Source organism: Marmota marmota, unplaced genomic scaffold (assembly GCF_001458135.2).
Source record: "Marmota marmota marmota unplaced genomic scaffold, marMar, whole genome shotgun sequence".
Classification (NCBI taxonomy): domain Eukaryota; kingdom Metazoa; phylum Chordata; class Mammalia; order Rodentia; family Sciuridae; genus Marmota; species Marmota marmota.
In genome coordinates this window covers 26,775,696-26,800,263 of record NW_025999853.1, presented here as the reverse complement: position 1 = coordinate 26,800,263, position 24,568 = coordinate 26,775,696, and the positions used below count along the sequence as shown (strand labels likewise).

At 33.2% G+C, this 24,568-nt stretch overlaps 1 protein-coding gene across 7 annotated transcripts in view; it reads left to right on the top strand.

Annotated features, from left to right (window-relative positions):
- The window catches only part of Mettl25 (methyltransferase like 25), a 185,852-nt gene that overhangs the window by 54,943 nt on the left and 106,341 nt on the right, over positions 1 to 24,568 (top strand). The gene's annotated exons all lie outside the window — the stretch shown is intronic.

The following is a 24,568-nucleotide window of genomic DNA, read 5'->3' as shown; positions in this document are numbered from 1 at the left end:
GAACTTTTGAAGTATTAAAATATTATGTGTAAATAATTAATTGAATATTTGAGTAGGAGTTATTTTTAGATGTTTCACAACCAGCACAGCATAACACTTAACTCACTTGAACAAATCTCAATCATAGGCAACCATTATAGCCATTCTAATCTCTATTGATACACTAGTAGCCCAGCGTTATATTTTGGGTGTGTGTGTGTGTGTGTGTGTGTCTGTTTTCTCCAAATAATTTACTGGATATATAGAAAGGCAAGTAGCTGAATTTTTTCATAATATTGGTTTAAAATTTTCTTTATTCAAGCATATATTTGTAATCTTGGCAAATTGCATGAATGTTGTTTTGCTAATTATAATTTTAGGATTGTGGTAGTCACTTGGTGCAAAGCAGGATTCTTCTTTAAATTCAAGTAGGGTGATTTTTAGGTACTCAAAAAACAATCTATTTGGCAGATATTGAAGGGTTTAAATTAGCTATCTCTTGGCAAGAAAAAAACTCTTGATAGAAATTTGTATGTGCATATATCTACATAAACTATTGGTATCAACTATAATTTCTATGCAAATAACTTCCAAATCTTTATATTTGGGGTAGGGGTTGGGGATTGGTACTGGGAATTTAACCCCGGGGCAGTTTACCACTGAGCTACATCTCCAACTTTTTTGAGGCAGGATCTCACTAAATTGCTTAGGGCCTTGCTAAATTGCTGAGGCTGGCCTTGAGCTTGAAATCCTCTTGTCTCAGCCTCTGGAGCCACTGGTATTATAGTTATGGGCCACTCACTGTTCCTGGCCAAATCATCATCTTAATCTCTATTGCTTTTTCTATAAATTTACCAATCTTTGATGTATCTAAAAAAGTGAATTCTTCATGTTCTCCTGAAAACCAGTTTTCTTTCTTGAGCCCACCCAAAGATGCCATCCTTGTTGAAAAAGTATTCCTAAAATTGTACAAACTTGTGTCTACACAAATATTGATTACCTGCCTTCTTTTACAACTTCAGATGTATTCATTGATTTGTTTAATGGTCTCTTGTTGACCTCTTAAATTTGTCTCCATTCTTTTCTCAGTCATTCTCTCAATTAAAAATCTGACTTTCTAACATTCCATAGTCCTGCCTTCCTTTACTACACAGAAAGTAAATGGTGTGTATTATAAGATTTATTTTATTCTAAAGCCTCATTTGTCTTTCAGCCTCATTTGACCATGTTGATAATTGTTTATTCTCTAAACTTTCTTGCTCACTATCTTCTGTAACATTGCATCCTATTAAGTTTCTTTTTCCTACCCTAAACATTCATCTTAAATGTCTGGAGGCATCTGCCAATTTATTAGTAGTCAGCTGTCTGCCAGTCAACAGACAAGACAGAGTGAGCCCAGCTTTCAACAGAATGACAGTTCTAGTGAGGCAGAAGTTAAAGTTTATGTTCTACCTGGATGAAGACTCAAGAGTAAGCCAAGTAAACCACTCAAAAGGGTCACACCATAAGAATTGTTAGATATACAACATTTCCAAGATGGACTAAAGCCCCACTTCAAATCATCTCAAGCTTCCATCATGGTGTTTCTGATTGTTGCTTCCATTAGCTCTCTGCAAAAAGCATATTCTCTCTGGATAAAAATAATATAAATCTGGACCTCAAATTATCACAACAGTTTATTACCTACAGCATCTGGCAGTTAATCTAAACCATTCATGGTATGAAACAAGACAACATGGCCAGAATCTAAAGTAAACCATATAGTTAATAGAAATAGGCCTCTAGTCGATCCAAAGAAAAATAACTATAATGGAGAGACTTACACTCTGGGAAAATGAAAGGGATATACTTCTTGTCAGTTTTCTTGCTAAGTATAATTAAAACCCTGCACATTATATACAACAAACAGTAGAAGACTCTGAAAGATGGAGAGAGTAAGGAAGAATGGCTCTGGATTTCAGAACATGATAAATTTCTTGGGTTTTCTTTTTGATTATATAGTTCAGAATTGGAACTGGAAAAGCTAGCAATCCAGAAACACAAGTGGGCACTAACAAAACATCTTGAAGGAAGATTAAATGGGGCAATAGAAATGTTTGGAATTTTCCAATCTTAAGAAATAAAACATGTCGATCCCCAGATTTAACAACAACGTAAACCCTTTGGCAAAGGCAAAAAAAATAATAATAATAATAGAAGACGACGATGACAAAGAAGAAGAAATACAAGAACCACCAACTTCTAGACATATAATAGTAAGATTACTGAAAACAGGTCAGGCACAGTGATGCACACCTGTAATCCCAGCAATTTGGGAGGCTGAGGCAGAAGAATGGCAAGTCCAAGGGCAGCCCCAGCAACTTAGCCAAGACCCTGTCTCAAAATTAAAAAATATAAAGGACTAGGGATATAGTTTAGTGGTGCTAAGCCTCAGTTCAATCCCTAGTACCAAAAATAAATAAAATGAAAGAAAAAAAGGATTGCCAAAAATGAAACCAAAGAGAAAATTCTTAAAGCAGTCAGAGATGGTAGAAAGGGAAAGGGGGAAGACAAGATATCTTCAAAGGAATACAGTTAAAATGACCACTAAATTCTTAGGTTAAACAGTGGAACCAGAAGTTAGGGTATCTTCAAGATGCAAGAAGAAAGTCAGCTACAATGTAGGTGATGTAAAGACATTTTGAGACACACAAAAACAGCAAATATGCAAACTAGCATGCAGACCTAAAAGAAATACTGAAGGATTAAGGCACAAAGAAAATTACCCCAGATTGAGTTTGAAGATACAGGAAAAAATATAAAATAATAGGAAAAATAAGTGGGGCTAAATCTAAATGAAAATTGACTATATAAAACTATAAAAGCAAAATCATATATAAAAATAGCATATCAGTCAGAGGTAAGTAAATAAAGTTAAAATGTTCCGATTGCCTTGAGTTGTTCTTGGCAATATAAAAATAGTCACTTTATTATAAGTTGATGATGTATATTGAAATCTTTGATATCAAATAAATGGTAAGAGAGTATATAACTAACAAGCTAATTGAGTAGATAAAATATAATGAAATGATTTACTTAATCCAAAAGAAGAATAAACAGGAACCTTAGACAGAGACAGGTCTTCATCATTGATGGATAAGTATTATAACTGGGAAATTTAAAGGGATTAAGTACTTTTTCTTGAACAAAGTAGAACATATTTTGATTTAAAATAGTTACTGTTGTCAACTATATTAGTCCATTCTTTGTGGCCCTAACAATACCATAGGTTGCATGATTTATAACAAAGTTTTTTGTTTGTTTGGTTGGTTGGTTTTGTTTTGTTGGCTAATTGAGGTCCAAGATTGAAGGGCCATATCTAGAGATGGCTTTTTCGCCATGGTGTTTTAAGGTGGTACAGGATATCACAAGGCAAGAGATTCTACCCTAATGACCATAACTTATCCTAATAACTTCTCAAAGATCCTATCTCAAAATACCATAGTTGGATTATTTTCATTCTTTTAAAGTATTAAGTTGAGGATGATTTTTCAACTCAAGAAGCTTATAAAAAGACACATATTTCCACAGTACAAACAGAAGTGATGTTGGTCAGAATATTCCCAGAGCTCAAGTGTAAATAGCTCTATACCACGGTAGACTCAAAGGAGCTGTTTCATCAAATAGTCACAAAAAAAAAAAAAAAACATCTAGCACAATCCTATAATGTTTGAAATCTGTTAAAAAATGGAGTTGAGGGCTATATGCTAGAAAGGAGGACTATGATAACTTTAATTTGGAATCTTCTAGATTTCCTATTTTGGTTATTTGGTATATTTTCTAAAAGATAGTATTATACTGTTTTAAGTTGCAGTAGTCAAGTCCACTTTTTTAATGCCAGTTGACTGGATGGATATATTGATGAATATTCTGAACAGAAAATAATGTTGTCAAATGAAAGTTACAAAAACTACAGGAGAAGTTAAGAGATTTAATGTAGTTAATGTAGACAATAAGTACTCAGAAAAAGAAACCTAATAGAGCACCTAGAAAGAGATATGTAGGGGATACCCAACCCAGTGCAAGAGTTAATGGTTTAACCAACATTATCATTTAGTACTCAGGCTTAGGCATCTGATTTACTTCAGCAGTGAGCCTGTCCTTAAGAAGGTGTATGCAAAGAAAACCAGAGCCTTGGCAGGGCAGGGGCAGAAGGGGGTTCAGATTGTTAAAAATGAGCTCTCTAGTTCACTAAATAATATTCAGCATGATTTTCTATTTTTATTTTATATGGAAGTTTTGTTCCTGTTGCCTTTATCCTCATGCTTTGAAAATGCTACAGGTTCATGACATAATTGTAGGGGAATTAAATCAAATAACTGCAAATTATATAATTATCATCAGGCAGTTACACAGCATCAACTATAATAGTAGTTATTTTGGACCTACTAACCTACTGTGGCTTGAGGATTAGCTAAAAAGGAAAGTTCTGAACTAAAATATCAACCAGAGTTCTATTTCTAGTAATATTGTGGGTTTAAATGCTTACAAATAAACTACTGAATAAAATAATAAAATTTTAATGCTTTACTGAGCTGAAAAGAAAAAAAAAAGAATTCTTCAAACCCAAAATCAAGTGAATTCAGAGGTAGGAAGAAGGAAAAAAGATAGCTCTGAAACCTGTAATCTCCAGAGTGTTCTCTCTTAAATCCTAATGGCATTTCACTTTTATTTTCACAGATGCCCAAGGTAAAGATAGGGGTAGGGCATAAATCCTGCTATCTCAAAATGAGTTTTCTAAACAAGAAATCCCCTTACAAAGAAGATATAATAACAAAAGGCTATAACTTTATTTAAGGGTGAACTAAAAAGGAAGCTTTTACACACACATACAAAAAAAATGTAATAAACTTATCTTAATACTGATTTGGGGATAGAGGAGAACTCTTTCCTGAAAATTTATAACCATAGCCTTTATTATGAGGATTTTTGGAAAACAAAATCATAACATTAATGCAGAATTCTTTTCAAGAAGGTTCAGAGTAATAGTGTTCTTTAGTCTGTGGCACAGAGTGACACAAATACCTATGGAGGAATATACCTTCAAAGTATACCTCATGATAAAATTCCAAACAACATGATATTAAAAAGAAAGACCTCAAAATACTATTGGAAAAAAGAATCTATAAGTCAGGAAACAACCAACAACAGATTCAGATATCCACTAATATATGATATAAAAATCACATTTTAGCATATGTAAGAAAAATGTAATTTTTTATGTTCATATAGATAGATAAAGGGAAAATATAATAAAATATGTTGATATAAAATAGTGACCAAATATATTTGAGAATGAATCAAAGCCAAAACTCAGTATACAATGTTGAAGAGAGAATTAATGAGTTGGAAGGTGCATACAAAGAAGTTATCCACAATAAAACAGATCATGAAGTGGAAATATTGAAAATAAGATAGTAAAAATGGTCAACATAAATGTCACTAGAGATACAAAAGAAGAGAAAATTGAGAGACAATATTTAAAAAGATAATAGCTAGCTAGAGATTTTTCAGAATTTGATGAAAACACCGATTTCGAGATCCAGAGAATTCCAACCAATCCCAAACAAAGTAAAGAAAAAGAACCTCACATTTAAACTCCCTGGACTTAAAAATCAGATCATCAGAGACAGAAAGAAGATAAAAGCAGTCTGAAGGGAAAACAGGGGAATAGATCATATCAAAGGTGTAAGTATTATATTGGCTTTCTAATAGTGACAATAGAAACCAGAAGAGATAGAATGAAGTAATCAGTATCCTGATTAGAGATAATTTATCTTAGATTTATATATTCAATAGGTGTATTTTTTTTAAGATCTCAATAATGCTTGAGAGAGTTAGCTTTAACAGACCTGCAAAATGAATACACTTGAGGATACAGGAAATAGGACTTAGATGGAAGGACTAGTTCAGAAAAGAATTGTTGGGCACAGAAATTGGCAAACATCAAAGCAAGCATTACGCATATGTAAAACTAAGTTATGAACATAAGTAAAACTAGTGATACTAGCTAATTGGTGAAATCTTTGAAAATTATAGCTAAGTACTATAAACAAGTACATATGTTTGGAAGGATTAATCAGAGCATCTTACATGGTCTTATACATCATAGAAATGATGGTGAAGATAACTCTTAAAGAGATTTGTGTTAATAATAGTCGTATAACTTTAAAATATAGAATTTCTAACTTCCCAGTTTGTAAATAAAAAAGAAAAACAGAAATGCAGGAAAACATAAACATTAAATTCACAAAACAGCCAAAGCAATCCTTAACAAAAACAACAAAGTTAGAGGCATTATATGACCTAGATTCAAAATATGCTATATAGCTCTGGTAAATAAAGCAACATGGCATTGGCATAAAAATAAACATATACACCAATGGAATTGGTGCTCAGAAATAAATGTATACATTTATGCTCAACTGATTTTTGACAAAGGCACCAAGAACACACAATAGGGAAAGAACATTCTCTTCAATGAAGGGTGCCAGGACAACTGGATATCCTTATGCAGAGGATGAAATTAAACCCATATCTCTGACCATATAAAAAATCCACTCAAAATGGATTAAAGACTTAAATATTTAAGACCTAAAACTGTAAAATGCCATAAGAAAATGTACAGGAAAAGCTCCATCACATTGGCATGGGTGGTGGTTTTTTAAATGTAACCCCAAATACACAGCAACAAATGCACAAATAGACAAAATGGGATTACATCACACTAAAAGGTTTCTATTAAGAAAGGAAATAACAGTAAGAGATAACATACAGAATGAGAGAAAATATTTACCAACAATACACTATCTAGGAGTTATTAACCAGAATTTATATAAAACTCAATAGCAAAAACACAAATAACCCAATTTTTCAGTGAACTAAAGACCTACTTAGGCATTTCTTGAAACAAGACATACAAATGACCAATGATATATGAAAAAAAAATGTTCAATAATCATTACCATCAAGGAAATGCAAATCGAAACCACAGTGAGACATCATCTCACCTTTGCTAGAATAACTAGCGTTAAAAAGACAGAAAAATAACAAATGCTGGTGAGCTTGTGGAAAAAGGGGAACTCTGGTGGAAATGTAAATTACAAACTTCATGAAGAACAATGTAGAGGTTGCTCAAAACAATTAGGGTAGAGGGAGTGGGAAAGATAACTTGCCCAAGTTTACATAGTTTCAGTTAGATAGGAAGAATAAGTTCAAGAGATCTATTCTACAACATGGAGACTATAATTAATAACAATTTATTATATTCTTAAAAAAGGAAATAGAGTAGATTGTAAGTGTAATCATAAAGAAAATGGTAAGTATGTGAGGAAATGCATGTTACTTAGATCAGTAGAGCCATTCCACGGTGTTTACGTATTTCAAAATAACATGTACACAATTAACATATACAACTTTATTTGTTAAAACTTGGAGAGGGGGAAATATAGTTATAAGCTTATAAATTGGTAAATGGAAATAAACAGAAATGAAGAAAAAAACAAACATTAAAACATTTGAAAAGAAACAGGGAAGATGAAGACAAAAAGAAACGAAAATCAGAAACCAATAGAAAGTTAATATTCTTCCCTAATTTAAAATAAAATTCTTTAGTAAATGACAAACAGTTTAGCTTAAAAATGAATTTGTATCCTAAAGTGTGCATCAAATGCCATGCTATGTGGAGTAACATTAAAAGCTCAATATCAGGAAAAAGGCAAAGATATCTGTTGCTTACAACCAGTATCAGGCTAGAAGTCTTAGCCAACATTGTAAGACTAGGAAAATAAGTAACAGTATAAGCATTGAAAAGGAAGAAGAAACACCATGATTATTTTTTGCTGTTATGGTACTATAGACTATCTAAAATAGACTATAGACTATCTAAAATAATGTACAAATTGTTAAACAAAAAAGCTTGGTGAAATATTCAAAAAGCTATTGCTTTTTAAGCTGTCATTAAAAAACAGTTTTAAATACCACTTTGAATTTTAGTTAAAAAATGATATATCTAGTAATAAACCTGCCAAAGGCATGAAGAAAACAATAAAACGTAAAAATATTAAATGACTGCTTAACAAAAGAAGAAATATACCATGTTTATGGGTAGAAAGACTGTCATAAAGATGTCAGCTCTCCTAGTATTTTCTAGAGCACTGCAACAGTGCATTTAGTCAACATCCAAAAGGGTGTTGTGTGTGTGTGTGTGTGTGTGTGTGTGTGTACACAAGCTGTTTCAGAATTTATTTGGAAGAGCTAAGGATAAAATAAATTGAAGAATCTACTGAAGAAAAAAAAACAAATATGGAAATTCTTGTTTCACCAGATATCGGCACTTACTTTTGATCTATAGTGATTTAGATGATTGCCAATTAGAGCAGAGGAACCAAGTGGAGTTCAGGGACAAATCTTTTTGGTTTGTCTTTGAAGAACAGAATTGTTAAATTAGTAGTAGTAGAGTAGTAATTTATTCAATGTATCATTTTCCATTGTTGTGTTACAAATTATCACAAACATAGTAGCTGAAAACAGCACAGATTTATTACTTGAAGTTCTGGAGGTCAGAGTCCAAAATGGGTTTCACTGAGCTAAAACTCAAGATGACAGCAGAGCACTAGTTCTTTTGAAGAATTTAGAGAATAATACATTCCCTTGCCTTTCACAGCTTTAAAGGCAGTCTTCATGCTTTGGTTCATGGCTCCTTCCTTCATCTTCAAGGGCAGCAGCATAGCATCTTTTTCTGACTCTTCCTCTTCTGCTTTCCTCTTCCACTTTAAAGGATTCTTATGATTACTTTGGGCCACATGGATCATCCATCTTGACTTGAAGTTCAGTAGATTAGCAGACTTAATTCCACCTACATCTTTAATTCCTTCTTGCCATGTAACATAACATATTCACAGGTTCCATAAATTAAAATGTAGACATATATCTTCAGGAGACCACTATTCTGCTTTTCCCTTACCAAAAAAAAAAAAAAGTTTAAATCTGACTTCTACTTTATATCAAACATATAAGTCAATCTATTGTGGATTCAAAGCTTAACAATAAAATATAATGCTGTAGTACTTGTAGGAGATTGTATTGAGAAACTTTTATGACTCTGGGATAGGAGAAGTTTTTCTTAATATAACTGTGCAAATTTTTAAAGACTGAAAATTAAAATACTAATACTAAGAAGTTATGTTGACTTAAGATATCATGAAAAGAGTTAAGGAAGATGACCACTCTCAGAAGCTAATTCTAAGACTTAGAACTAACAAGATTAATATCTAAATGATATACGCAAAGAGAATTCCCACATAGTCAACATAAGAAAAGATGCTCAATATTTATTAGGAAACAGGGAAATGCAAAATCAAATCATAATGAAGTAATGTTTTTATAATCATTAGATTAAAAAAAATTAAAATTTGACAAAATTAAGTCTTAGCAAGAATATAGAGCTGCTAGAACTGTCCATGTTGCTGGTTTGGAAAAAAAAAAATAGTTGAACTCTTTCAAATCAAGTTACTCTTCACTAATAAAGTTGAAAATGTTCATATACTTATCTCATCAGTTCTACATCTAAGTATACTTCCTAGAGAAAATTTTATGTGTTTTCCTCTAGATTTATACAACAATGATCAATAATAGCAGTGCTTATGAGAGCAAAAGTCTAGAAACAAAAAATTTATTAATATTAAGATTGATAAAATGTTTGTTCATATAGTAAAATACTGTGATATAATGAAAATTTATGAATTACAACATATGTCAATGTGAATGACTCATAATTTTAACTCAAGTAAATAAAAAATTTCTTATGTTTCCATTATGTAATTCACAAATAAGCAAAACTGTGTACTAAATTATTTAGGATTATAAATATATGGTAAACAATCAAGAAAAGCATAAGAACATGAAAACACAATCAAGAAAAGCATAAGAACATGAAAACACAATCAAGAAAAGCATAAGAACATGAAAACAAGGATTAATATTGTGTTTCTTATGGGAGGAGCAACAATGGAGTAGACAGACTGATGAAAGGAAAGACAGAGTACATAAGAAAATCAGTATACTGATAGTGTTATATTTCTGAAGTTTGGTGTTGAGTACAAGGGTTCGTTTTATTGACACTTGTATTTTTTATGTATTTTGTAAATACTGAAGATTTTTTCTGTTTTCAATAAAGTTTTAATATTTTAGCAGGCTACACCACAGTGTCAGTTTATCCACATATGATATTCCTAATATCTAATAAAGACATTTTATTTTATATATTTTGGGGGAAGGTACCAGAGACTGAACTCAGGGGCACTCAACCACTAAGCAACATCCCCAGCCCAGCCCAATTTTGTATTTTTATTAGAGACAGGGTCTCACTGAGTTGCTTAGTGCCTTGTTGAGGCTGACTTTGAACTCATGATCCTTTTGTCTCAGCCTCCTGAGACTCTGGGATTACAGGCATACACCACCGCGCCCAGCTGACATTTTATTATAATATTAAAAAATTAAGATAATAGTTAAAAGCTTTTCTAAAGTTTTATAGCCTGAATGAACCATGCTAGGACTAAATTCACAGTATGGAAGTGCTTTAATTATCTTGTGCTTATTTTTTTTATATTTTATTTTATAAATGTTATAAAATAACATTTTATTTTATAACATTTGTAATGTTATAAAATTATATATATATATATACACACATACATACACACACACACATACACCACATTTTCTTTATTCATTCATCTATTGAAGGGCACGTAGGCTGCTTCTGGAGTTTAGCTCTTGTGAATTAAGCTGCTATAAACATTGATGTGGCTATAAAATGCTGATTTTAAGTCCTTTGGGTATAAACCGAAGGGTGGGATAGCTGAGTGAAATGGTGGTTCCACTGCAAGTTTTCTAAGGAATCTCCATACTGCTTTCCAGAGTGGTTGCACCAATTTGCAGTCCCACCAGCAATATATGAGTGTGCCTTTTCTCCCACATCCTTGCCAACACTTATTGTTGTTTGTGTTCTTAACAGATGCCATTCTGACTGGAGTGAGATGAAATCTTACAGTGGTTTTGATTTGCTTTTCTGTGATTGCTCGAGATGTTGAACATTTTTTCATATATTTGTTGGTTGATTGTATATCACCTTCTGAGAAGTGTCTGTTCAGTTCCTTGGCCCATTTATTAGGTTAATTATTTTTTTGGTGTTAAGGTTTTTGAGTTCTTTATATATTCTAGAGATTAGTGCTCTATCTGATGTGCGTGTGGTAAGAATTTGTTCCCAATTAGTAGGTTCTTTATTTACCTCACTGATTGTTTCTTTTGCTGTGAAGAAGCTTTTTAATTTGAGTCCATTGATTCTTCAATTTATGTTTTGTGCTTTAGGAGCCTTGTTGAGGAAGTCAGATTCTAGGCCCACATGGTGGGAATTTTGACCTACTCTTTTTTTCTATTAGGCACAGGGTCTATGTTCTAGTGCCTAAGTCTTTGATCCATTTTGAGTTGAGTTCCATGCAGGGTGAGAGAGGTTGAATTTCATTTTGTTACATGTGACTTTCCATTTTTCCCAGCACCATTTGTTAAATGGGCTATATTTTTCTCCAGTGAATATTTTTGGCACCTTTGTCTAGTATGAGATAACTGCATTTATGTGGGTTTGTCTGTATCTTCTATTCTGTATCATTGGTCTATGTGTCTGTTTTGGTACCCATACCATGCTATTTTTGTTACTATGGTTCTATAGTATTGTTCAGGTTTTATTATTGTTATGCCTCCTGGTTCACTTATCTTGCTAATGATTGCTTTGGCTATTCTGGGTCTCTTATTTTTCCAAACAAATTTCATGATTGCTTTTTCTAATACAATAAGAATGTTATCAGTATTTTAATAGGAATTTCATTAAGTGCAGCAGCCCCCAGAAACACTTTTGGTAATATGCCCATTTTGACAATATTGACTCTACCTATCCAGGGGCATGAAAGGTCTTTCCATCTTCTAAGGTCTTCTTCAATTTCTTTCTTTAGTATTCTGTAGCTTTCATTATAAAGGTCTTTCACCTCTTTTGTTAGATTGATTCCCAAATATCTTATTATATTTTTTGAGGCTGTTGTGAATGGGGTAGTTTTCTAACTTCTCTTTCAGAGGATGCGTTTGATTTATGGGAGTTGATTTATATCCTACTACTTTGCTGAATTCATTTATTGTTTCTAAAATTTTTTTGGTGGGATTTTTTAAATCTTCTAAATATAAAAGCATGTCATTGGCAAATAGTGATAGTTTGAGTTCTTCTTCATCTATTTGTATCCTTTTAATATTTTTCATTTAATTGCTCTGGCCAGAGTTTCAAGGATGATGTTGAATTAAAGTGTTGAAAGAGGACATCCTTGTCTTGTTCCAGTTTTTAGAGGGAATGCTTTCAATTTTCTTCATTTAGAATGATGCTGGCCTTGGGTTTAGCATATATAGCTTTTAGGATGTTGAGGTATGTTTCTACTCTCCCTAGTTTTTCTAGTGTTTTGAACATAAAAGGATGCTGTAGTTTGTCTGATGCTTTCTCTGAATCTATTGAGATGATCAGATGATTCTTGTTTCTAAATCTGGGTGCAGCAGCCCCCCCGAAAGAAGACCTCAAGATGGCTTCTATGCTGCAGCCCCTGTGTTTGTGGCAGTGGCCTCTGGGATAGTGGTGTAGGCAGTACCCCTGCTGAGAGAAAAGACCTCCAGGCCATGGTGGCAGAGGCACCCTCATGCTTATTTTTAATTGTAAATTCTCTTTGCGATATTTCTAATATGAACTGAGTTGCATGGTTCTTTATAGTAGTATTATAGATCAAACTATATTAGTTTTGTTACTGTAACAAAAAAAAAAGTACTGAATCTCAGTACTTAGGAAGAAAAGAGGTTTATTTAGCTGACAGTTTGGGAGGTCCAAGGGCATGTGTCAACATGGGTTCACCTCTAGTAAGGATTGTAAATGGCATCTCAGTGGATTTGCAGAGGGGACAGATCACGTGATAAAACAGGAAGAAGTTCAGGGAGGGGTTTTTGTTGTTGTTGTTTTTAAATCACAACTCACTCTCTTGAACCAACACAAGATCCCCGGAGAACTACCTTAAACCCTTACCAAGACAGCATCCCCAGTGTCCCAAACAACTCCCACTAGGCCATATACAGGAAGCCAAGCTTTCAGTACCTGAACTCAAAAGGGGTAAATCATCCAGACAATAGCACAAGGTTAATTTGATTTGAATCTCAAGCCAACAAGGGTATTGAACACAGAAAATAAGATTATTTTCTTTCTTCTTTCACATAGTGTTTAGTTTTTTTTTCGTGGTTAGTAAAATAAATTGTCCTTAATTAACACAGTTTTCAAATACCTGAAACATTATTTTGAAAGTTTTTCTATAAGTATAATTGTTCATATTACTTAAGATTAGAAGTAAATGTTTTTCATGGACTTATAACACTTTTACTATATTAGTTATAACTTTGATTTGCACATTTATGTTTAAAATCTATAATTTATAGAAAATTCCTAATTTCATAATTAGGCCTTAGCTGGAAACTTTCTCTGGAATAAAATATCAAAAAGGAATTTCATGTGATAAAAATATCTTAAAACGCCAGGCATGGGTGGCACACACCTGTAATCCCAGCGGCTCAGGAGGCTGAGGCAGGAGGATCACAAGTTCAAAACCAGCTTTAGGAAAAACAAGGTGCTGAAAAATTCATTGAGACCCTGTCTCTAAACAAAATACAAAATAGGTCTGGGGATGTGGCTTAGTGGTAAAGTGCCTCTAAGTACAATCCCCAGTACGCCCTCCGTCCCGTTCCAAAGGCAGGAAAAATACAATATATACACAGTATTCATTTTACTCTGTTTTACTTTTTACTGTATTGAGTGTTAAATCTTGGGCCCTTGCACATGCTAAATGAGAGCTCTACCACTGAGCTACATCTCCAACTGTTTGTTTATTTTGTTCTCTTTGATAATGAGAACTGTATACATATATTTAGGGAACATGGAATGTTTTACTGCCTGTAGTTATGAGTTATGTCGGTGAATTTTAATTTTAGTATAATCAAATAGGAAAATGAAAGCCCAGATCTTGAAAACTGTCTCACAAAATTAAAGCTAATTACTTAATTCATAATGTGTGGTCAAGTTGAAATTATAAACTATATTTTTTAAATTGAAAACTGATTTAAAGAGTTTATGGAGCTCACTTAATGGTCTTTTGAGTCTTTTAATATGTTCCAGCACATATAAGGCACAAAATAATTTCACAGATATTTTGTGATGATAGAGAAACTGAGTTTTGGTAATCCTCTCCTGCATGTGCGTGTTTCCATTTATTTTGTATGATTTCATTTCACCATTTCCTCAAAAGTCCCTTCAGTAATGCTGTTTAGACAATGCCAGGAGTAACCATGCTCCTAAAATTGTATTTTTGGAAAACATGTGGGTGGTATTGGATTCACTTGAGTAGAATTTTAATTAGATCTAGTATATTCACTTTTATTAAAAGAAATAATTCAAATTCCTCTCTAGCATTCTGGCCATGCTTTTTTTTCTGACAGAGGGCCCCCTTCTAATCTTGTCTTAACTTCACATCATTTATTTTTTGGAAACAGTCATGTCAGTTCTCTAACATGTAGAAAATGTTTGATAATTACTCTTCATTCTCTGCACTCTGAGCAGGTGCCCATGCACACAGTCCTTGAGTACCATGTTATTTGTCATTGTTCGTGTGCCTCATTTTATACCTTGTATGCTTCCGTAGAGTCTACTGGGAATATTCTTCTCCCTGTTTCTGTCATTCTTTTCCCCAAAACCTCTGGCAGGTGAAATCCTGAATGTTTCTTAAAACCAGCTTAAAAGTCGTGTATAATACCATTTTTTTCCCTTCTTGACCTCTTCTCTCTTCCTATAATACTTAAGCTCTTTATAAAATTATTGGTGTATCTATTCCTGTACCACCTTCTGAGCTGCTTAGTAGAAATTTTTCAGTCTAACTAAATGAAAAGTTCTTTTTGGACTTTATTTTCTTCTTAAATCTTTCCTTTACAACAAAACTTGAAACTACTGCCAATTTCTTTATGAATTGCTCTTTAACACATTCCATTCAATTTTTACTTCCATCACTCCAGTAGACCACCCCTCTCAGGGTACTAATGACTAATGTTGATTAACTAATGTTAAATCCCATGGTCAGTTCTCAAGCCTCATCTTACTTTGTCTGTCATCACTATTGCAGCTGATTTACTTCTCTGTATTGAAGCATGTTTTCTCTCATTTTCTAGGGAAATACCTCACAAGGTACTCACCTTTTCTCTTGCTTTTCTTCAATTATTTTTCTACTTTTCCCCCCTTGATTTCTCTTCCTTTTTCAAGCCTCTATTTTTAGAATACATTTTTTGGTCCATACCCACTACCTGATTTTACCCCATCTCATCACTCTAACTACCATAAGTATATTAATAAATGCCAGATCTATAATCCAATTAATGACAGTGATATTATTCCAGTTGCCAAATCCAGAAGTGTTGAGTGTATCCTTAACTTTCTGTCATTGCTTATATCCAGTCTTTCAGCGTATTTATAAGCACTCCCTTCAGTGTATCTACAGTTTTACCAGTTTTTACCATCCACAGGGTTGCTAACCTGGTCCAATCACCATCGTTTCCTAACTAGATTCTTTTTAAGATTCTCACATTCATATTTTAAAGACTCAGTAATTTGGTGAGAGACAGCAGAGTGTCACATTAAGGAACATAAGCACAGGAGTTCTACTGTTTGGTTTCCAATCCTAGTCCCCACTGCATAATAACAGTATTGTTTGGGGCACACTGTTTAACATTTTTCCTCTGTTCTCCCATCTTTAATTTGGGGTTACAATAGTACTTTAAAGGGGTGTTTTGAAGATAAGTTAATTCCATAAAGTGCTTCGAACAATATTTGAAGCATAATGAGTGGTTATTTTTTTTAAATAAATTAGTTTATCTTTGTTGTAACCAATATTTATTTGTTAATACAACCTTTCTTCTACCAAACTATACACATACATAATTAATATTTGGTAATACTGTTTTGTGGAATACACTGAAAAATAATTATTCTGACTCTTCTAAGGATCTCCTTTGGAATTTAAATCATTATTTGCCTATCAAATCCAAAAGAAATGACAAAATACAGTTCTTATGATTCTTTGGTGAGCAGTCAAATACTCTGGAGGAGTCATATGAAATAAGAACTTTGTGTGTGGACCGTGGTGCTGGGTATTGAACCCAGGGCCTTGTGCATGCAATGCAAGCACTCTACCAACTGAACTATACTCCCAGCCCAAAATAAGAACTTTTTTAATGTTAGCATTTTCTGTTAACTATATTAAAATCAGGCATACTTTAAATACTGGGAACACAGTACCACACTTGTTCTCTTTGGTGTCTGGTCTTTGCTTTCCTTGTATAATCCTCACATTTAATGACAGAATTTCCTGTGTCCATTAGGCTCTAAATTGTTTTAAAGTTTTCTTCTGCATGGATCAAGCTATTATTACATAAATAAATTGTAGGGTCTTATTTCAATTTATTAAACATGAAGACTAAAACTTTATTAAAATGTATCTCTTGATGAAATTGTTGGGAGTGGCTTTCATAATACCTCTAGTAAAGGAATTCTTTTATTTCTTTGATGCTTCAGAAGATTGTAAAACTTACCATAAAGCAGCATAGAAATATGAGGGAGAGCTGTACTTTCATCTCAAGCTACAGCAGGAGAAGAGCTATCTATAACGAGACATGGAGAATAAAATTTAGACCACAGGCACCTTCCCAGATGAATCCATTTTAGGAAAATGGGTTTAAGAAAGTAGAGACCCTGGAAATTGGTTTCTTTCTTTCTTTTTTTTTTTTTTAATTGTAGATGAACACGATACCTTTAATTTATTTATTTGTTTTTATGTGGTGTAGAGGATTGAGCCCAGTGCCTCACATATGCAAGGCAAGCGCTCTACCACTGAGCCACAACTCCAGCCCCTGAACGTTGATTTCTTTAAAACCATAGCCAACACTAGACCCCTTAAAAATGCTTTCCAGACCTCTATCATGTACTCATATGAAGATCCCTACTTTAAATCACTATGCTTAAGCTGTGAATTATGTAAGTGGCCACTGCATATTTGTACAAAAAGTAAACAAAACTTACCAACACTTTGATATTACAAAAGAAAGATTATTTAACCTATCTGTAGCATTTTGCAATTTACTAATATACTCCGTTATCTTCTTTACATCTTTTTATTTCTCTATAGATGTTACTTTTATTTCATTTCTGTTCTGTCAGTGAGAAATTTGGGACTCCAAAGAGTGATTTGTTTATAGAGCTTGAAATTTAGATCTTCTTAAGGGTTTTTCTGTTGTGTTTTGTTTGGGGTTTTGTTATTTTCTTAAGATAACACTATATCAGAAGGACTATGCTTGATGAAAATTAGAGCATTCCTAGCCGGGAATGGTGGCACATTCCTGTATCACAGCAGCTTGGAAATCTGAGGCAGGAGGATCACAGGTTTGAAGCCAGCCTCAGCAACTTAGCCTCTAAGCAACTTAGCAAAACCCTAATCTCAAAATAAATAAATAGATAGATAGATAGATAGATAGATAGATAGCTGGGGATATGGCTCAGTGGTTAAGTGCCGTGGGTTCAATTCCTGGTGCCAAATAAAAAATAAAACTAAATAAAGTTGAGGGCTGGTGGTAGAGTACTTGCCTAGCATGTGTAAGGTCCTGAGTTCAGCCCTCAGCACTACATAAAACTAAATAAATAAAATAAATTCATTATTTTCATCTACAACTAAAGAAAAATATTTTAAAAATAAATAAAGTTGAGCATTCCTGAGGCCTACCTGAGAAAGACTTCTTTAGTGCCAAAAAGACCAAGCTTTGAATTGTGGTCTGGATCTTTCTCTTACTCTGTTGTCCTTGCCATATTCACTGAACAGTCTGCTTTGCCTAAAGCACTACCTCCTGTGCTCTTAGGCACTGTCTTAGTCCTTGCAAATAACCTATCAAATTATCTATGGATCCTGCTATCAAAGAACACAGTCATAGTAGAATGACAGTTTCACATTACTAGGGACATAACTAGAAAATCAGAAGAATAGTACCATTACTCTTTCTCAGGATGGTAGCAACAATGTTGGGAATTATTTTATTTATATGTGGTACTCAGAATCAAACCCAGTGCCACACACATGCTAGGCAAGCACTCTTCCACTGAGCTACAACCCCAGCCCTAAGGTTGGTAATTAATTCAGTAGCTTTGTCCCAGCAGCAATTACCCATGGTTCAGTTTGGTGCCCAGGATCTCTGAACCAAAAACCATGGGACTTGTGGTATAATGAATAAGAGAATTCATACAGAAAATCCATAATGTAAAGGACTATTAGTGCAAAGAGAAATCATACATATCAAAATTTGCCCTTGAAAATTTTTGTATGAAATGTGAGGAATTTTCAAGAGCAATGTGAACTTGGACATTATATAGCCCAGCACAGTAAAATAAATATGTAACCTGCTTAATTAAGTATTTTTGCCTATATGTCACATAAAATATATATGTAAAATATTTTATAATGCTTTTACAAAGATGCCAAATGAATATGATTGAATTCTCATAGAATTTAACTCTTCTCTATCCTTTGCTCACATGTTAATCATAATATAGTAGTAAGTAATTTTAGGATATACAATCAGAGGAAGGTTTTATTTGGAGTTTCAGAAAAATTTGATCATTTTCATCTAATGAAAGTAAAGATCTAGTCAGCAGCAAGAAATTGAAAACTTAGAAGAAGTGACAGAGATGACATTCAGATCCCTGATTTAATGTGTTTTCTGACAGAAGAGAATCTAACTACACTTATAATGACTAATGTACAGAAGGATTTCTGTGTTCAAGCACTTTAACACATATTGATTTAGTAGTGAGTCTGTGATATCAAAAGGCAGATTCTATAGTGTTACATAATGAAAAAAATGGGATTGGCACTTAATATCTAGACTTGTATTCATAAAACACCTAAGAAGAACTTGATATCCTAACTAATATTCTTCCAAAACTCAAAAAAGAAAACAGTGTTTTATGTCAAGCTCTCACAAAAAAAAAGAAAGAAAGAAAGAAAGAAAAATAAAAGATAACATGCCCTGTATTCCATTTGTGAATAATCTCTTTATTCATGTTGAGTTATGAGGTTCCTGGGCCTTGCCTCCTTTTCTTTTATTAACTAATAAAATAACAATATATAGTCATTAAACCATACACCTTATTCAGTACAATGAATCATGTTTTTAGAACCTTTTGAAGTTAAAGGTTAATTTTGCAGGACATGGCACAATTCTCTAAAGTCTAGATGTCTTATAACTCAATCTCATTAAAAATAACAATTGCAAAGAGAATTTATGATATAAAATGTGATCTGCTCATTTGTAGTTGCAAGAAAAGTATAATGTCTCATTAATTGGGATTTTAAAGGATACTTCTCTCTTTTCCCATCCCTATAAATGTAATAAGATCAATTTTTTCAGACTTTTTTTTTAACCAGGACTCTATTTTCAAATAGTCTTACACAAGCTAATTCTATAGATTTTAGAAAAAGGATTTAATTTTTACATAGTACACTCTTGTTTTATATAAAATTGTAATCTGTTAAAACAAATTATTTTAACCTAATTAGTTTTATACTTTATTCTCATTTTGGTATGTTCATTTATTATGTTAATATTGCTAATCACAATACTGTTAGAAAAAGAGACTTTTTGAAGTTTAACTCCTCTAAGAAGACTTCCCAAGTCATTTTCAGAGAATGATGTCACTGTCTGCTTTGTGCTATCCTCTGTAGTCTTTGAATAGCTCTATCACCATGTATTTATCCTATCATATAATAATATTTGTTCACCTGTCCTTGATTTTTATAAAATGAATGATTCAATTCTTAGAGCCTGGCATAATAACAGAAAAATAACTGTCATTCATTAGGTGTTTGTAAGACACTGAGTCAAGCATACTACATAGAATATTTTATTTTGTCATCAGCCTCATGAGATGGATTTAACAACACTATTCCAATGATCAAGAGAGAAGCAAAGAAAGACTTAAGTGTTTAATAAGTGTTAGAGTGAGGCTACAAACCCATTTCAGTGTTGAGTTTAAAACCTGTGCTAACCACTATTACCATGCATATACAACATTTCAGTAAATGTTTTAAAATTAAATGAATGAACAACCTAATTAGCATGAGTGCCATTTAGAAAGAATTCAAGTATTTCTAACAAGCCATAAATCCTGAACAGTTTGGGTAGTAAATCTGGCAATGACTTAGAAAGAGTGTCTCCTCCAACCATATGTTCATTCTCTTTTCTTCTCATGTCATTTTTTAATTATTAGAATTATTTAGCATTGTTTGGATTACTATTATATCATTGTTGCACTAAAGTACTAAAACTCTTTCTTAAGTACAGCAGGCAAGCCTGCACAGCTTTTCTGTAAGAATATATATATTTACTCTGGTGGGTTGTCATAAAGTAGGCCTGTGTCTGTTGACCTAAAATACAGAGGTGGTCATTCTTCATCATCGGTTCACAATATTGAATGTAAGTCCTATCCATACTATGCTAGAGATAATATTGACTAGTAGTTAATATCCCAGATTCTGAAGACAAACATTGGGCATTTTGCGTAACCTCTCTGTACTGTAGAATAGGACTAATAATGAGACCTGACCAAACAGAATTGTTGTATAAACTAAATGTATAAATGCAACAAAGGATTTAAGAAACCTTGGCACATAGTAAACATGTCATAAATATTAGCTGCTGCTATGGGTATTTTTTACTTTGCACTTTTCTTTACATATTTGTACAATAGTTCTTTCTGTATATTTTAGATTACATTTATCTGTGTATTTAAGCCTACCTTTGTGTATTTGATTACAATACACATTTACTATATTACTATATTTCCCTATACTGTGTAACAAGATATGCTTCTCTCTATAAACTGAAAGATCTATTTATTTAATTTTTTATTCCATTTATTGAGATCCTTCTATGAGTGCAGCACTGTGCTAAGCACTGGGGATATAATCATGAGCAAAACAGGTAGAAACTCTGCTCTCTAGTGATTAAAGTAGTGATCTCAAACATATTTTTGAATGTTATACCTTTGTCAACCTTTTTAATCATGTACATACAAATTAATATTTAATTACTTTTAAGTGATATATGCAGTGCAGCTATGTACTAGGGTATAGATTTTACAATAAACTCAAAAATGGAAATTAAAAATGAATAAAATAGAAATAAAAACTGTAATATTCATTTTCCCATTGGAAAATATTCACACTATTTGGAAAGTCCACTGGTTTAAAATGTCAGGGGATAGATAATGAGAAAAACAAACAAGAAAGATATGAAGTAAATGTGTTCTATATCAGGGGCTTTATATGGAGTGCCAGAGAAGTCTGCCCTAAGGAATCAACATTTGAGATAGGATCTCAATGGAATGTGGAGTTCCAGAGGCAAAAGTATTGAGAGTGGAGTGTTTCAGGAATAGTGTTTATAGCTAAAAGCATAGTGTGTTCAAGAAACAGAATGTTAGTGTTGCTGAGGAGGTGGTATCATAAAATCATGTTGGAGGGGTCAAACCCAAATATATAATAAAGCTTATATACTCTGTTAAGGATTTATACCCTAAGATTCATGGGCAGCTCTTGAAGAATTACAAGAGGAAAAGTATTGTGAAAAGTAATCTTAGAATAGTCATGCTGTGAGTTTTTTCTTAATAGTAAAAGATAGTATTTTCTGGAAAGGAAAAGTAAGTGAAGGGCAAACTAAAATACAAAGTGCTTTTATCTTCAACTACCCTGAAATACAAAACCCAAGGCACAGATCACTACCATCTATACACATAATATACATCTTATTTTGTTTGTTTGTTTGTTTGCTTGGGTTTTTTTATGTTAATATAAAAAAATCCAGATTATTAATTTTGGTAATGATAAAAACGACAACAGGATGGTAACAGTTAACATCATGTCTCTTTTCTGAGCATCTTACATGTGTTATCTAGTTTACAGTGACTCTACAAAGTGGGTACTATTGATATCTCATTTTGATACTGAGAAAACTAAGAGATGATAAAACTACTGTGACTGAAACCAAGCCACATTATTCTCCACTGTGCTGCACTTTCTTGAAGTACTCTATAAGGCAGCAGTGAATAATATAAGAACTGGAATCTCTGGCTCATGGGAATGACTTAATTAGTTGTCCTTTTAGATTAAAAAAGAAATGACAGCATAAAGACCTTTTTAATATGAGAGCAAGTGTCAGGAGCTGCACATAAGAGAGGAGCACGTACCCTTAGCCTTGAGCCATGGAGGTGTGGAACTGGCTTCCACTGCTCACAAAAGCAGATGGACCTCACCTCCAACAGCAGGGGAGTAAAGCTCTGGAAGTGGGCGTCACCCAATGGGACTGGGCTACAGCCCCTGAAACCCAACCCTTGCCAATTTAGGTAGAACTTTCTCTAGTGTCTTCCCCCCCAATAAATAGGGCTTAAGGTGTGCTCTTGCTCTCTCTTGTCTGCCTCTCTTGCTTCCCTTGTGGGAGCTGGGGCCAAGGAGCTCTTCACTGGACCCCAAGAAAAAGGTACTTTCTGTGTCTGTGTGATTATTCAGTGCCATCCCAATTCACTTGGAGTGACCCTGACTGATTTAGTTGTGTTTTGCAGCTGGCAAGAAGTTAATATTAGGGGCCTGGGATTGTGGCTCAGCAGTAGAGTGCTCGCCTAGCATGTATCAGGCCCTGAATTCGATCCTCAGCACTACATAAAAATAAATAAATAGAATAAAGGTATTGTGTCCAACTACAACTAAAAGATAAATATAAAAAAAAGAAGTTAATATTGAATGAAATCTTTTTCTGGCTATATAATCAATTCAGTATTCTGTGACACATAAGAGGTACATATCTATTTATATGATACGTATTATACATAAAATATATAGTTATATGTGGAATCTGAGATTGACACAAATATACAGTTTCTGCATTCTGGGAACATAAACCTATTCAAATTACTTTATTCAAGGCAATGATAAAATAAGAAATGAACGGAAGAATAATAAGCATTATAGAAATTCAAAACAAGAAAAGATGATTATTAGTTACTTTACCAAAAAAACATGTAAACTTGACCTTTGTCATTAAGTAATGACTATAGTACAACTAAGCTGAAGAGTAAGGAACCTCATAATCCGTTAAGAGGTGACTGCATCATCAAACACATCAAGACAGAAATGTGGAAGGCATTTGGAATCAATGAGTAGACTCATCTAAGGAGATAAAACTAAATTCTCAAATGTAATGGGATATGAGAGAATGGGAAAATGTGGTCATATATTGGACCAAGATGGCTTAATTAAAGATTTTCAAATTTGTAACAAGAAATAATTATTGAGAGCTTTTGGAGCAGAGAAGTGGCAAAATAAAAATGTTCTTCTAAAAATGTTTTCTTCTGAGAAAATAATATTATAGGCAGAAATGAAGGAAGAAGACTTCAGTCAGAGGTCCTAACTAGAATTAATTGTAATAATCAAGACATAGTGATTCAAATTGAGGCAGTCATCTTGAAATGGAACTGAAGGAATATATTTGAGATACCTATCTTTTTTTGGCTGGGGGAGCAGGAAGGTTATTGGAAATTGAACCCCAGGGGAGCTTAACCACTGAGCCACATCTTTTGGCCTCACTAAGTTGCTGAGGCTGGTCTCAAACTTGGCATCCTCCTGCCTCTGCCTCCCAAGTCCTGGGATTAGAGGCATGCACCATTGTGTCCTGCTTAAGATATATTTTAAGGGAAGAATTTGTAGAATGTATTTTCTCATTAACCATAGGGTTTATATTTATCCTGCCAAGAGTAAATGAAGCTTTATTCATTGTTTTTGATATCGGCTAGGTGGTGGATTTTTATCTCCCTGATTTTTTACATTATGCCAGAATTACAAAAAAATTGTAAGATGCAATAGTGTAACATTATATTATTTAAATTGAAAACCATTTCATGATACTTTGTTAAAACTATAACTATAAAATCTACAAAGTAAAAATTACATCTAGTCAGATTCAAATCAGCATATGGTGCTTGATCGCTGACTGGCATTGAAGAAGTTCTCTTCATGGAACTGTTGAATTATTGCCACTATTAGCAGGTGTTGCAATAAAATGTGCACAATAATATTAAGCCAGTAAAACCGAAATGTATTTTGTAGCACAACGGAAACTTTTGAAAGGCCTGTTAGTTCCCTTTAAAAATGAGGCTAAGGAGCAGGGGTTGTGACTCAGTGGTAGAGCACTTGCCTAGCATGCATGACGCACTGGTTTTCATCCCCAGCACCATATATATACATATATACATACATACATACACACATACATAAATATAAAGGTGCTGTGTCCATCTACAACTATATATAACTATATAACTATATAAATATATATATATATATAT